General features: G+C 41.7%; 1 protein-coding gene across 8 annotated transcripts in view; it reads left to right on the forward strand.

Annotated features, from left to right (window-relative positions):
* TNFRSF11B (TNF receptor superfamily member 11b) overlaps positions 1-15,763 on the forward strand; it is a 100,644-nt gene that overhangs the window by 1,219 nt on the left and 83,662 nt on the right. The gene's annotated exons all lie outside the window — the stretch shown is intronic.

The raw sequence follows: 15,763 nt of genomic DNA on the forward strand, positions 1-15,763 counted from the left end.
GGAGGGGAGTCAACTCTTTGAAAGGGTTGATAACTGCAGGACTAGGGGAAATGGTTTTAAGTTGAAGGAGGGAAGATTTAGGTTGGATGTCAGGGAGAAGTTCTTTACAGAGAAAGTGGTGAGGTGCTGGAACAGGCTGCCCAGGGAGGTTGTGGATGCCCTGTCCCTGGAGGTGTTCAAGGCCAGGTTGGATGGGGCCCTGGGCAGCTTGGTCTAGCATTAAATGGGGAGGTTGGTGGCCCTGCCTCAGGCAGGGGGTCAGAGATTCATGATCTTTGAGGTCCCTTCTAGCCTGGGCCATGCTGTGATTCTGTGATTAGTGGAACCAGAACTGGACGCAGTACTCCATACGCCTGCCATCTGACAAGCACTCGGTAAAGTGGGCTGATCACTTCTCTGTCTCTGCTAGTTATTCCCCCACAGACGGAGTTCAGTATCTGATTTGTCTTCATTGCTGCAACAGCAACACTGCTCACTCACGTTCAGCTTGTTGTCCACTAGTGCTCCAAGGTCCCTTAGAGCAAAGCTGCTCTCCAACAAATCTGAGGCTGTACTGAGCTCTGCTTATGTCATCCCAGGTGCAAGAGCTTGTTAAGCATCATACAGTTCTTGCTTCCCGCTCTACCTGCCTGTTGAGGTCTCTGTGTAATAGGGCTCTTATTTCTGATCTCTCCATCTCACCACTCAGTTTAGTGTCATCAGCAGATAAGGTGAGGGTGCTGTCAAGCCCAGCATCCAGGTAACTTATGAAGATGTTGAATGGTGTGGGGCCCTGATTCCTGGTGGATCCCACTTGTGACAGGCTGCCAGCATAAGTAAAAACACTAATTGCCACCTCTGAGTGCAGCCTGTTAGCCAGTTTCACACCCCACCTTGCAGACACCCATCCAATCTGTACCTTGCCAGTTTGTCTAGGAGAGGGCTGTTGATGTTGAGTTCCTTGCTGATGTCCAGGGAAGCAGTGTCCACTGCTCACCCCATCGGATTAGATGTTATTTTGTTCCAGAAGGTGATAAGGTTAGTCAGGTATGATTTGGATTTCCTGGTCGCCTGCTTCTTTTATCTTGTAATTTTTCTAGGATTACTTGTTCCATTGCTTTCCCAGAGACTGAAGACTGAAGGTGTCCACTGTGATGACAAAGTACTCAATGTCTTCATCTATGATTTAAAAGACTATGTTTTAAGGTTTCTTGCAAGTGTAGCTGCTCTGGAGGTTGAACCAGCAAGGGTGTTAATGTTGCATTCCTCTCTTGTCAGATGCATGATGTTTCTCAGAATTCTGCTTTTTCAATAACAAGAAACACCTCAACCTGAAATGCCTGTCCTCCCCACCTCAATCCAAAGTGTAGGTAGGGAAGCAGTCAACTCCTATAAACACAACTCATGTGTGCTTACAGCACATGTAGTATCTAGGTAGGGCGCTTCTACAAGGCAGTAATACTAGCTCAGCTTTGAAATCATGTCAGCTAGAGAAGAAAGAAGCATCAATTTGTATTTTATCATGTGCTCTCTCCTCATTTCTGCATTCCTTGTAGTTGGATGACTCTCTCCTAAAAGGTGCAAGCTGTAGATCCCCATTCAGATCCAGAGAAGCTTGGCCTCTTCTTTTCTGAACAGTTAAATCAGTTACCAGATGAGAGGAGTGATACCTCTTAAACCTCCTCTAGATGTATTTGAAAAATGAACGGTGTGTTCCATTCGTTTATTTTCAAGGAAGGATTCTAGACACTGGAGGCACATGTCAGTAGGTCCTGTCTTGGTTGTGTTTTGGAAGGCAGCAGGACTCGACTTGTGCCTAATTAATGACGTGTAGGTGGTTCTTTCTTGGGATTGCGTTCTGGAGACCATATGTCCAATTAACTTCACAGTCTGGCCATAAATCTGTTGAGATTGCCCTGCGCGGGTTGAAATCTGAGAGGGTGGAAATCTAGGTTGATGAGTTTATGATTTGGGACAAGAAATGTGATTATGCTTATCTTATACAGAGGAAATACAAGTAACACTCAGTCATGAACATTTCTATCTTTATTATCCAGCCACACGATCAATCAGTGTGGACTCCAGAAGCAAGGGATTTTTTTGATGATTACATACCGTATACAGTTTTTTTGTTTGTTTGTTTGTTTGTTTGTTTTTCCTTTTTGAATACCTCTCATTTTAATCTGCACTCTCCTTCTAGCACTTCTTCACTTTTAGTAGGCTGTCACAGTAAAGTCTAAATTTCACTGTTAGATCCATGGAGGTGTTCAAGGCCAGGTTGGATGGGGCCCTGGGCAATCTGGTCAAGTGTTAGATATCGAGGTTGGCAGCCCTGCCTACTGCAAAGTGGTTGGAACTTGATGATCCCTGAGGTCCCATTCTGTGATTCTATGATTCTGTGATTCTATGAAAGCAGATCTATAGCAATTCTTTTGCATAAATACAAATCTTTTAAATGAAAGTAGTTTAAATTATTTTGACGTTGTTTGGGCTATAAACATTACAGTGCCACCTGTGATTATATATCGATTCAGATATAGGCTGAATCTTTCAAAAATCTGAGTTCTGTAAGACATCAGTATCAGTATTTCATTTTGAAGTTTCCAATGGCAGAAGCCTCTGTTTGTGTTGGACAACTGTCTTTGTAGCATTTTTTATTATTTTTATTTTTTTATGTTGTAGGGCAAACTACTGCTGCCGTAAGTCCACCAGTCTCAACAACCAGATGGAAGTATGTTAATTCATTCTACATAAGAATGTCTGTTTATACCACCAAAGAGGCTAAAAGCCTCTCTTAAAATATTACATGAATATAGGCTGAACTTTCCGTTTAGTGTTCTGAACTGCTTACTGCAGCCTAATATAAAGTTGGGATTGTCATAGAACTGCAGATCAATTTCTGTCATTTTAAGATGAGAGGAGATACAAGTGAAAAAAATTACAATTCCAGCATTTAAAAAGCCCAAGTGTGTGTAGGTTACTACACATGGCAAGTCAGTAATTACAACAGTGAAAACACCAAGAATGGCACTTGCCTACAAGTTCATAAATTGTTGATAGTTAGTTGGTTTTCAAAATGAAGAGAGAGCCTTGGTATTTATTTAGCTGGACTTCCTGCAAAGTATATGGCTGAGGAAGTTAAACAAATAATCTACAAGATGCAGCAAGCATCAAAGGGTGCAGCTGAGGATCTAAATTCCAAGTATATTGGCATAATATGTGCCTACATTTAATATATATTGAAAAAGAAATATCTGGATATGAATGTCCTAATCATCTTCCTCCCTGAAGTGACCAACCATTAGACATAATGCACAAACACATGAAACTCTGTATTAAGCTACTATCTACCACATTGGTAGGGATTAGAAGAGAGAATTTTTTTTTTTTTTTAAAACATAGACATACATCACAGTGGATATGAAAATTAATTATATTGCAGTTCTATCTTTTGTGATACCCAGGGGACTCTATTTACTGATACATAGAGCTGCATGAACAGATCTCCTAAGACAGAGCAGAGCAAGGTTTTGCCAACAGTATCAGGATATGACTCTTTTTTTCCAGTTACTTTATTGATCCAGAGGAATTTGTCTATCAAAGCCTTATGTGTTTCTTTTAGATTCTCAAAGTTGCTATTTCTTAATCCTGTAGTTAGGTATGTTTCAATGGCAGAAAACAAGAAGCTGATTATATAAAATGCAGACTGTTTTGTATATGGATTAATTCATTTAATATGCTCCTGGAAACTGCATGCAGGACTCTGATGTCATAGTGATGGAAACTTGGAATTGTTACCCTTTAGCTGTTGTAATTAAACTGACATAAAGCTGGTGTGCATAAGATGAATGATAGGGAAACCTTTTAATGTCTTTTGCGTAATGTATTTGCCCAGTGGTAACAGAACTTTAGGGTCATGTTCAGACCAGTGCACATTATGAATTGGTGTACAAATACCACGTTGTTGAGGTTTCTTAAAAGGCAGCCTGGAAGTTTTTTTGTTTTTGTTTTTTAATATGCTTGGTCAGGATTTTGATTATGTGCTTGCACCTTTTGCATCATCCAAATAAAGGAAAAGTGACTTACTGAGATAACTTGCCTGATCCAGTGAAACTATGCTTAGGATGTCTGCTGTAAAGAGATCATCAGCGACCTAGATGAAGGGATAGAGTCCACCTGCAGCAGCTTTGCTGATGACACAAAGTTGGAAGGATTGGCTGACACACCTGAAGGTTGTGTTACTGTGCAATGAGACCTGCACAGACTGCAGAGCTGGGTGGGGAAGAACCTGAAGAGGTTTAACAAGATCACGCATAGAGTCTTTCACCTGGGGAGGAATAACTGCATGCATATGTACAGGTCAGGGGATGAGGAGAGGAGCTCTGTGGAGAAGAACCTGGAGGTCCTGGTGGACAACAGGTTGGCCATGAGCCAGCAGTGTGCCCTTCTGGCCAAAAAGACCAATGGTATCCCGGGGTGCATTAAAAAGAGCGTGGCCAGCAGGTCGAGGGAGGTGATTCTGCCTCTCTGCTCTCTCCTGGTGAGGCCACATTTAGAATACTGTGTCCAGTTCTGGGCTCCCCTGTTCAAAAAAGACAGGGATCTCCTAGAAGGAGTCCAGCGGAGGGCTACAAAGGTGACAAAGGACCTGGAGCATCTCCTGTATGAGGAAAGGCTGAGCAACCTGGGTCTGTTCAGCCCATAGAAAAGAAGAATGAGAGGGCATCTAAATTTGATAAATATCTAAGGGGAGGTGGTGTGTAGCGATAGGACAAGGAGCAATGGCCTAAAACAGGAAGGGTGGAGCACTGGAACAGTTTGTCCGTAGAAACTGTGGGAGTCTCCTTCTATGGAGATTTTGAAGACCTGTCTAGATGCCTGCTTGTGTGACTTATTGTAAGGAACCTGCTTTAGCAGGGAAATTGGACTTGATGATCTCATGAGGTCCATTCCTACCTGTGATTCTGTGAGATAGAAATGTATATGACACCTGTTTGGTCCATCAGTCCCTGGGATGACTGGTTACCAGAACAGATTGAAATAGTCTCAGGACTGCTCTCAGCAATGATTCTGGCTCACTTATAAGCTTGCAGTGGTAATCTGGCTATGACACTTCCCACGAAGTGTCTTCTGTGCCCACAGCTCAGAGAGGGAAGGTGCTGATCTGCCTGCTTTAGCTGTCCATGATTCCAGGATGTTTTGTAAAGGATGGAATCCTTGGCTGGTAATTAAAACAGTCTGAGGATCCTTTCACACAGCTTAGAGGCTGGTATGGAGAGGGAGACCCTCCCTGGCAGAATAGCTGGTGTTCCTTGGAAAGGAATTGGGTCTCTTACCTGCTACTGTAACATCATGTCTAGTTTCCTAATGATTCTAGCACTTTATTTCTTTGATTCTATGGCACTGCAGTTCTCTAGTAGCAGATGCAGTCAAAGGGCCAATTCTCCTTTCATTTACACTGAGGAATTCCTCTTAGATGTGTGAAGGTGCAGCAGAGATAAAAAGGCAAAATGCCATCACCAGAGCAAGGGAGGATTCTGAACACACATGGTGCAGGAGGTTGGGTGGGTGGAGACTGAAATAGCAGAGTAGAGCAGTTCCCACCAAGTGGCAAAGCACTGTCAGAAATCAGCCTGCTGCTCTTGGTATAGGTTAGCCAGCAGGAAAAATGGATTGCATGGATGTCCCCAGTCAGGACATGAAAGTCTCAGAGGTGCTAATCGACACGTGTCATGCTTGTAGATGGGGATGAGTAAATGGCACTAGTTGTTTAAGACAGCATTGTCCAGGAAAACTGGTGGAGGAACTGCATAGCAGCAACACTTCCTGTTCTCTCGGTCACCCTTCAGCTCCATGGTAAAGAGAAGGAGTAGTCCATCTGGTTGCAAAAGAACCCATGCCTGGCAGCAATGATGGAAAGACATCATCAAAGTGTTGCCAACACAGGATGCAGCACAGCGTTGTGCCAGTAGGGCTGGTGATAGCATGTGGCTGCTCAGTTGTCATCAGTCAGAGCGTGGCGTACTGGCCTGTTATCATAATGCCATGGCCTCTGCTCTTATCGTTCTGGTCAGAAGTATGTATCTGGTGTTTTGATGAACTGTCCATGCTGACAGAGAGTCAGTTTTTTTTTTCCTAGTTGCATTTTGTTTGCTTTAAACTGTTTGTTTTATTGAGCGAATTCCTGGCTAAAAATCCAATAGAAGGCAAAGGATGATTAGGAAAAATACAAAGGTGACTTCATTTTGTGATGAACGAGTTCAGAAAAGAGAAACAGGGAGACAAAATATGTTTCTATATAAATGCTCTGTGATGTTTTGAAGTAATGTAAAAACACTTGAAAAAAGAGCAAGCCTTTAGATTTTGAAACACTGTGAGTTTAGTCAATTGTAAGTAAAAAAGGACTAATCTCAGTGTAAGAATTTACATGCATGCATCATTAGGCTTTATCTGATGACTACTAGTAGGATGGTAAACATAACTATTTGAATGTAATTATGGGTATCATTAAGTGAATCATAAGTAATCTGTGTATTTGTAGTTTCAGTTTGATTGAAATAGTAGGATTGCACTCTATTGGCACCTGTTGCTACTCAAAGTAACTACAGGAGTTTTAAGGCTGAGAGGGACTTCTTCAAGCACTGAACAGTGAGCAGACCTACAATCCTTTTACTGACTGTGCTTCATCTCAAGACTGTTTTTAACCCCAGCATCCAGAAATCTTATGCCTCTGATGCTTATGAACTTCCTTGTGATAGTTCATGCTGCACGTAAGCCAGTGTAACTGGGCTACTGCCAAATGAAGTGATCCTGTTCCCCCAGCCACGGTTTCTCTCTGCCTCTGTTGCATCACAGCTAATGTCAGTGAGGGTACAGAGTGGGTCAGAATAAGGCAAAGCTGTTCATCAGCTGTGTCACTGCAGTGATCTGTTTATACTGAAATAATAATGATTTCAGGGTGAATAAATTATTATACACAAACAATTGTACGTTCTTATGTATAGATGATTTTAGTGAAATTAGTGTCAGAAATTTATTTTAATGCACCAAATGTACAGTGTTTTGTCTCCTGGAAAACTCCAAAGGTCTCAGTAGAGATAAATGGAATGTAATGTCAGCATGTGTCTCACTTTTTTGATAATCAGAGTAAGCACAAGATGTTCTGTAACCTTGATTTTTTTAGCTTGTCAGTCCACTAAAATGATAAACTTTCATAAAGCACTCAGGTGTTTGCAGATTGATGCCTCTTAGAAAACATGAACCCTATTTGTAAGAGTTTATGTCAGACTGCTCATTAATGTGTTTACATCTTCTGAAAACAAGCCCCAATATTGATGGCAGGTTCTCAGTAGTTCCTGATGCAACCAAGTTAGTGTACCACATAAAAGCAATATCTTTATTTCTAGTCATACTGTGAGTTTAGGCAAAACCGTGATTAGTCCCATGTGCATAAGGATTCCATTCTGGGGAATATGCTTGAGGAATCTTGGCTGCAAATGAACTGACAAGTACTTATAAACAGGGAATTACTGTGAGTATGTATCTTCGGACCTATCTCAACTACTCAGCTCCTACTGAACTCTCTAGTATTATTCCTACTGAGCTTAGCAGCAGATTCCTACTGAACTCAGCTTCTGGTTCTTACACAGTGTTTTGGTAAGTTGAAGCGTTTAATCAAGTAGGTCTTGATTCACAACACAAGTAAGTTTGAGATTTTTTTTCTTTTCTTTCATAAATCCTAAACAAGTTACACTGCATTCCAGTTAGCCTGGCATCCTTCATGAAGAAGTATTACTCACCATATGCATGCAATTTCTAGATAGAAAGCAATCTATCATTCTGCTAGCATTCTTTAACTTAGGATTCATGAAGCAAGGTGATGTGGTTTGTGCTGTCCTCAGACTGAGATACACTGCTATTATGTGGTTCAGACTATGAAAAATAAGTTAAAAAACAACTATTTCACTTTACGATTTTAATGGGACAACCGCAGCAGCTACTAACCCAGATAATACCAGTGAATATTCTAGTTCATTCACAGCTGCTAGTCTTGTGTTCATCAGTGCTTTCCTGTGCTGTCTTTTCACTTCTTGTACGTGCTCCTCCTTTGTTGTGAGTGTTGTCATCCTTTACAGTGAATCATAGAATGGGTTGAGCTGGAAGGAACCTTAAAACCCACCCAGTTTCACCACCCCACCTTGAGCAGGGTTGCCACCCATCAGATCGAGTTGATTGGGGCCCTTGTCAGCCTGGTCTTGATCACCCCCAGGAATAAGATATCCAGAACTTCTTTGGGCATCCTCTTCCACTGCCTTACCGCCCTCTGAGTGAAGAATTTCCTCCTATCATCTAACCTAAATTCTCCCACTTTTAGTTTACAGCCATTCTTCCTAGTCCAGTCACTATGTGCCCATGTAGAGAGTCACTCTCCCTCATGTTCATAAGCTTTCTTTAAGTACTGGAAGGCCGCAGTGATGTCTCCCCACCGTCTCCTATTTTTCATGCTGAAGAAGTCCAGTTCTATCAGCTTTTCCTTGGAGGAGGAGTGCTCCAGATCTCTGATCATCTTTGTGGCCCTCTGAACCTATTCCAACGGCTCCATGTCTTTTTTGTGTTGGGAGTCCCAGACCAGAATGCCAGTACTCCAGAGGGGACCTCATGAGGGCAGAATGGACTTGCCGCTCCTTAGACTGGAGCTGAACATTTGACCTTGTAGATTCTGAATGAGGGGAGGGAAAGACAAGATGAATGAGCTACCAGAAAAACTTTGTAGCTTACTTACAAGACTAACTGAAAACCAAAACCAACTGAACTTACAAGTGCAGTCTCCCTGAACATCTCTTATTCCAAACAGAAATAGTCCTCTACTCTGGAATCAGATTCAGGGTGGGATCTAATGTTCGCATATCCTCGTGAGTGTCTAAGATATCTAGCATGTGTTTCAAATACTTGCCTTTCCATTTTCTTCTTAGCACTAGTTTTGTGGAGCTGTTTAAATAGTTTACATTTTAGTCCACAGGTATTTAAAAGGAGGAGGAATAAGTGGTCCAAAAAAAAATCTGAACCAAACAGCTCATTAGTTTTACATAATAGCAAAATAAGTAGGTCAGTATCCTGTGCATTATTTTACTAATAGAATAGTCTAATTGGTCTGAAGTTAATGTTTATATGGTGCTTTGAAGATGTAATTTGTTGTACTGAGCTAATATAATGTTCATACACTTCTACGTTTAGCTATACTCCCAAGGAAATTATTAACCTAGAATGAAATCCTTGAGGTTTCTGATGCACAGTGAGAAATAGAAGAGATGGATTTGACTGACCAAATGTATCTGTACCTCTGAAGTAGAAATTGGCAAAGAAATGGCTACATTTGAAGAATGACTTTCTTCCTGCTGAAGTAGGTAACTGAAAATATCATTTGTGTCTGATTGTCAACTATAATGGTATATATTACAGTGGCTGGGCTTCGTTGGGACATTTACCTTGCAGATAATTAAAGTTAGTGTGAAAAAAAGCCTGGGCCAAACTGCAGTTTTTCTCCAATGACTCTCTGACTCCGGAATGTGTCAGATAGAATTCCAGACTGGTTGGCTAACATGATTGATGGAACATAGCTTGAAGAGACTGTGTATGCCATGATTCCAAGTGCATTTGACAAGATGACTGAAAAATCTTGATGTTTATCTTTGCCCTCAAAGTCTGTGTTTTCCTTTCTGTCAACACCTGGCAGTCTAAGTTGCTAGAGCAAGCCCATTCAGGCCTGTTGCTTTATCAGCCTGTCCTGGCTTCCTTCCATAGTCTTCATAGAGTTCATAGAATCATTAAGGTAGGAAAAGACCCCAAAGATCATGAAGTCCAACCATCAACCCATCTCCAGCGTGCCTGCAGCACAAAGCAATGTAGGACAGGTGTTGCTAGCAGTTGGAATCTTTGCCACAGAAGAAGCTTATCTTCCCAGCCTCTTGTGTCTGTAAGCAGTGTGGGTGTTGTCTTGCAAACACTTGCATGTTCTGTGGCAAACATGAAGCAAACAGACATTCTTGGATCTACAGCAGACATAAAACCCTCTCCAGCCTCCCCCACGCGCACTCAGTTGAGTGCGTGACTTCTGTCTCAAATCTTCCCAGCCCTACAGAGGCAGTTGTCATCAGCTGGTGGTCAGTGGAATCTGCAATTATCCATATTTGAAGGACCTTAACCTTCGACATAAACAACCTTTTTCCTCCCAGTACTTCATTACGTGTTCCAGTCTGGCTTTTTGGAAAATCTCTTCATTCAGATTTTTGCTAGTGTAAGATTGTGCTGTGATCCTGCAAATCTTTCTTCCTCCCCTGGAAGTGATCTCCTGGAAGTGGACACAAGGCTGGGCTTCATATTTTTCCAGATCTCTCCTGACTAAACTCCGCTTTCTTTTTTTCTCTAGCTCTCATTTCCAGCTTTTCAAGAAAGCTTCATCTCTATTGGAGTAGGAACTGGCTGATACTGTTATCCATGCACAGAGAAAATTCCCTGACTGCAGTGACCAAAATGGGATGAGTACAGAGACTGCTAACAGAATATGCAATCCAGCATCTCTTCCCTCTTCTCCTGACTGACTGATCATTACTGCTGGTTCCTTCTACCCTCCACTTAGTCTCCACTTAGTACAGTGTCCCATTTTTACAAATAAGATCCCTGTATATTAGGAGGAACCACAGCTTGAATCTTCTGACATAAATGAGTTATATGTAATTGGAACAACTTAGGAAGGATTAGCAAGGATACTTACCTTGTTCCATAACCTTCCATCTTTCTCGTTCTTCTGCTTCCCAAACACTTGTGGCTACTTGTATAGCTTTGATGTAGAGATGTTCTGCTTCTAGTAATAGTAGTAATTGGTTAGTTATTATACTGCTCTTATTTTCTGTTTGATGAGATCTTCTAGTGTCATGTCATGGTAGGGCATGTCCACTTGCTATCACCTGTCGCACACTGTCCTATCCAGAGATAAAACCATATGCAAGACAGTCATATGCATTCCTTGCATAAACTTCAATATGTCCAGCGATACATGTCTACGCTCAAAAAAGTTAATATCTGAGAAAATAGGAATGAAGAAGTGCACCTTTCCCAAGGAAACTCTTTTAATTGTCCTTTTTTTTTTTTTTTTTTTTTTTTTTTTTTTCAGAAAACATAATTCTACTTCTTCAGGCCCTGAGAAAGCTCTGTCTGTTACATACACAAACTTACAAGCAGCTCTGGGATTCCTGAGTTACTGAATTTAGATTTCTCCTTGGTTTTCCTGACAGCCTTTTAGCTTTTCTCAGATGAGCTTTTAAGCATTTTCAAGACTTAAAGACTGGCTCTCAGTGAGAAACAAATTCCACAATTCACATGCTAAGCATCTGCCAACCCCATATTCACATTTTCTGTAGTGTTTTATGTAATCTCCTGCCTGAGTGTTGATCATTGTTCCTCCTTCCACCCTCTGCATGGTGTAGTGTCCCACGTGCTCCTGGAATGTTGTGTGGCAACAAAGGCTTCTATTGTATGAAGCTGGGGAAACTAGCATCTCTTGCTAGACAATATGCTGCTGAGAGGTTATTAAGATAGCTTGAAACATCTACTAAAGGGAAAAAATGAACAGAGGATTCATGACTGAAATAAATTTCCAAAGAGACATTACTTATATTTATTATACTCTTAAGGATTGAATGATGTCTGAAACATGAAGACCAAAACAATAATTGGCATCTGGCTACTTTTGCAAAATGATGGCTGTTTTCTAAAGGTAATGTAACGTAAGAAAAACTAATACAGCTATTATCTGGGTGGAGAGGGACGATACAGAGTGAAATGAAATTATAATGTATGGGAGGGTCACAGCTCTGCAGATAGGCCCAAACAGATAGTTCTGCTTTGTGCTAATAGGAAGCTACAGCCCCTATACCGTCCCATCGTCAGGAGATCTGCTCTTGTTTAGGCACAAGACCCATGGGATTTAAGTGTAGCTGTGACATAGAGAATGGAACAGGTCTTACAGATCAGAATTCAAAAATGAGCATGATCGCACACACTTCCCAGCCGGGGAAATTTCTGCGAGGTTAACTCTGTGCTCTGGTAGGCTACTACTGTGTTTTGGTAGGTCACTGCTGCTTTCTGCAAAACAAGGTGATGCAAGTTCCTGGCCGCACCCACATAATGAAAATCCAGTGAAACTTTTCCTCTGTGTTGAAGCATCGACGTGGAGAACCTTTCCTGGCCCAGGAGGGTGGGGTGTGGGGCTGCATTGTGTGCAGCAGGTAGGCCAAGATCACAGAATTCTTTTACGATTTGCTGTTCTCTCCTCCCACAAGTACAAACCAACCCAGATTACTATGCTGCTTTGATCTTCCTCATTCTTATGCATGTTGAATAGATTAAGTGTGGCTTTAACAAAGGAAAAAGGAAATGGCAATGCATGCCTTTTGTATAAATTGCAAATGTATTACACCAAGACAATTCTAGAACAACACCTTCCAACATAACCAGAAGCTGATCGCTCTCCCTGTGACAGATTTACCATTTTCACACAAATGAAATTACACACAATGTGAAATTACTTCTCTTTACAACTGTTTCATGTGGTTGAACTACAACTGAAATGTACCATTGAAAAGTGTATATGAAACTAAGTAAAGATGCCTGTATATTCCTGTGGCTGTGGTCAAGAATGTGGAACCCCATTGCTTTTAGTATTAAGTATTTTTTTTATTTTTAAAGTGCTTGACTACATTAAAGGCAGTAAAAGAAGTGGATCTGCTTTATACCCATGTGAGATTGCTTGGGATGCTTGAAATAAATATATTCCTAATGAGATATATTTGTTTTGTAATCTTTTTAATTAGAATTATTGTTCAGAATATTATACTTACTATGAGTATCGGCATATTATGTGCATTCTGCTCCTGATGCCAGCAGGAGGTTAATGCTTGCATAGAGGTGACAATCTACAGAATGTAGGAGATCATGAAGTCACAATTCTCTCAGAGCAAGACAGAAGCTGAAGTATTCCTGGTATGATATAGCAAGATCTTACGCAGCTGATTTGTATACAAGCAGATGTATCAGGAGGTTGGTGTGGCTAAAAGGGGGCTGTTCCTGGTGTACCAAAAAGGTAGAAAAGAGGAGGTGGAAGCAGGGATGGGCAGCAGTGGAATAATTTTGAAATGCTACCTTAGTATATAGGGCAGCATTAGGAAATTCAAAGCTTAAATGAAGTTGAGACTTGCATAGGCGAGGGCAACAAGAACAACTTCTACCACTTTCTGTATCAATCAAAAAAGGCTGAGCAAAGAAAATGTAGCTGAACGAAGCAGGTGATGCAGTGACAGCAGACACCTGAAAATGAAGCATTCTATGGTCTCTTTGCCTTCCTTATCAACATGTTATCCCATTCTTCTGTGCTTAGGGAAAGTGTTCACAGAATGATTAGCAATAGCTGATGGCTGAGTAAGGGATTTCCTGTGAGAGTTTCATCAGAAAACTCCATGGGACTAGACGGAAGGCATCCAAGGTCCTGAGGAAACTGGTTGCAAGGCCTTTCTAACTTGGAAAGGTTATGGTGAACATAGCAGTTTCCTAATATCTGGAATAGGCAAACGTTCCTTCATCACAAACGCCAAAAGATAACCTGGGTAGCTTTAAAATCATCAGCATCACATTGGTCCCTAAGGAACTTAGAGTAGCCCTCGTGGAGCGTGTAAATGAGAAGAAGCTGACTGAGAACAACCAGTTTGGATTTTCTAAGAGTAAATCATGCCTGACCAGCCAGGCTGCTTTCTGCAATAAAATGACTGGAGCTGTGGATGAGGGGGAGCAGTGGATGTCATTTATCTCAACTTTAGCAAAATTTTGACACTGTGTCTCCAACAGTATTTTTGTATCCAATTTAGGACATTATGGTCTATACACTGGAACTGTCACATTTAACATCTCTCAATTAGCTGGAGGATGTGGCAAAGTCAGGTTTCATTAGGTTTCACATGCCACCAAATTGGAGGGAACAGCCAATACACTCACAGGAAGGCTGCCATGCAGAGGAAACCAGCTTGGCTGGAGGGTTGGACTGACAGGAACCTTAAGGAGCTCAGCAAGGACAAATGCAAAGTTTCCTGCATCTAGGAAGGCAGAACTGTAGATGGAGACAGGCTAGTGCTGACTTTACAGAGAAGTCCCCTGGGAAATCTGGCAGACAGCGCTGTCTATGACACAGAATGGGGCCCGGCAGCAGAGAAGGCTCACAGCACCCTTGACTGTGTTAGCAGGGCACTGCCAGGAGATTGAAGGGATTTTCCTGCCAGTCATCACTTATTAGTCCACATCTAGCCACTGTGCGCTTTTAAGCAACCCCATTCAGAAAAGGCATGGGAAACTGGCATTTTCTGCTGAGGATAGTGAGGAGGAGGTAAAAGAAATGGATTTATTCAGCCTATAGAAGTCACTTCGCATGAACCTGGCAGCTGTTTGCTGGGACCTGTAGGAGAGTCTTTGAGAAAATGAAGCAAGGCTCTACACAGTGGTGTCTGGTGTAAGTACAAGTAACAGAGGGTATAAATTGAAACAAGAAAGTTTCAGACTGGGTATGAGGAAAAGAAAAACATGGGAAAAGCATAATATTGGGATTAGGTAAAATGGTTTAAGTACCCTACGCCAACAGACCACAAATCCTGAATAGTCAGACACCATTTCCTGTGCTCCTGGATCCAGCCACTTCATGTAGAAACCTAAGAACCTTTACCCACCACAGTGATTTTCCATTGGCTAGCAATGAAACCTGTGATATAACCCAAATTCTTAATTATAACTGGCATATTTTTCCTGCAAAACACAGCTATAATCTTTGAGTTAGTGCAAGCTTAAGCTTGTGTCTGCATGGTACAGTGCTATATGGACTTACCTGCCAGGTTTCCTGTATGGTGTAGTGTCTTATTTGGCTTGGCCTATTAGCTAGACTTCTTGGCAAAATTAACTGAGACCCAGTGATGCAGGAATGGTTTGCATGAGCACATGATCTTGAGTATGCCTTGCTAGTTTGAAAATCTGTGCTGTTATCCTCTGCTGTCCCTCTTCTGTAGTAGCAAAGAAGCAGCCAGCCAGGGTCTACTTGCCCAGTGAATGCACAGTGGCTAAAAGGGTTGTTTTTGTTTATTTTTTCTATTTAAGAAAGAGTGAAACTGGTGTGGTCAGTGAGGTGGAGGCTTGAGGCAGTTGCGGCCTCTCCACTGCAGAAACCCAGCCCAAGTTCCTCACTTATTTCCCTCAACCATGGGAAGTCATTCCTTCCTATGTATCAGGCATGGTCCTGGGTTACTTGTAACTTGCTGTCTGCTAGAAGGGTCAATGGAATCCAGCTACCTTTTTATTACTTTGATCCTAGCTTCAATCTAGACACTTGTTCCTTAATTTTGTATGTAAAGGAGACTGCCTGGTCAAATCTTAGGCAGAACTTGATCCTACAGCAAGAGTACTTCTGCTGCTTTACCTTCTCCTAGCTTTAAGGTTCCTCCTAAAGAACAGGAAAATGGCCTACTAATGATGGTTGTCAGCATAAAAGGAATGATTGGATTTTGTCTGCCAGTGATTCCAATATGGTCAGACAGTTTCACAATGTAGACCCCTCCACTCCAAATCTGGCAAGCGTGTTTTGATACATTTTAGGTGAGAGGTAAGGATAGGGAGGATGGGAAGGTATTAGTGTGATCGTGTCTACCCACTGGAATGTCAGTGTGCCATTTCCTCATGACTAGTAAGAACTGACATA

Source organism: Centrocercus urophasianus, unplaced genomic scaffold (assembly GCF_019232065.1).
Source record: "Centrocercus urophasianus isolate 14NV4802_14NV808 unplaced genomic scaffold, USGS_Curo_1.0 seq_11, whole genome shotgun sequence".
In the NCBI taxonomy this organism is placed as follows: Eukaryota; Metazoa; Chordata; class Aves; order Galliformes; family Phasianidae; genus Centrocercus; species Centrocercus urophasianus.